This window comes from Octodon degus, unplaced genomic scaffold, assembly GCF_000260255.1.
Source record: "Octodon degus isolate 3935 unplaced genomic scaffold, OctDeg1.0 scaffold00011, whole genome shotgun sequence".
Taxonomy (NCBI): Eukaryota; Metazoa; Chordata; class Mammalia; order Rodentia; family Octodontidae; genus Octodon; species Octodon degus.
In genome coordinates, this window is record NW_004524587.1 from 3892398 (window position 1) to 3893370 (window position 973).

A 973-nucleotide genomic window follows, 5' to 3' on the forward strand; every position below is an offset into this window, starting at 1 on the left:
AGTGGCACATGGCAGAGCAGCAGTTCATGGTGGCAGCAAACAGCAGGAGCACGGTTGGGGGGTGGTTATGGCAGCAGTAATGGCAACAGAGAGCAAGTCTGTCTCCCTTATGCTGCATTCAGGCTCTCGGCCTCAGGCTGGGTGCAGCGCTCACACCCACAATCCCAGTGGATTGTGAGTTAATCACAAACTCTAGGAGTGTGCCCCATGACTGCAGGAGGCTTTGGGAGGAAAGCTAGATACAGACCATGACACTGTCTCTGTCTTGCTGTCTGTCTCTGTCTCTCTGTCTCTGTCTCTGTCTCCCCCTCTTTTTTTCTTACAAGTTGAGAGCATCCAGCTGTAAATCAGGATGACATCGCCCTCCAGCTAGCTCCTTCTCTATTTCCCTGATGTCTCTGCTTGGAGCTGAGAGATAATTTCCCTGAGAGCTCTGTGTTCTTTATTATTACATTGGCTCATGTCCAGTGTTCTGGAGCTTTTTCAGAGTTGTGACTGTAAAGTTATAAGGCCTCAATGTAAATGAAAATGTTCAATCAGGAAAAACATATTTTGCCTTTTCTCTTCGAAGTTAGACAGCTGAAATCCCAGAAGATGGAGACACATTGTTTATGGACAGAAATCCTGCACTACTCCGCTAGTATACCCTTCCTACTCATAGAGCTTCGTGGAGGGCATTACATAAAACAAGAAGGCGAGAAGCACCATCCATTTGTCCCCACTTCTGTCCACCCATCCATCCCATTCCTGATTTCCTATATACACTAAGCAAAGTGGAGAAGAATATATACTTTGGTTCCAGACCTTGTTCCCAAAATTTCAATAGTTTTCCCTGATCCCAGGTTAACTTCTTCTTAAGTATGTGGGGCTCTCAGAAATAAGAGTTGTCCAAAATAAATGGGAATTAAGCCAGGTGTGGTGGCACATGCCTGTAATCCCAGTACTTGGGAGGTTGAAGAAGGAGGACCATTGT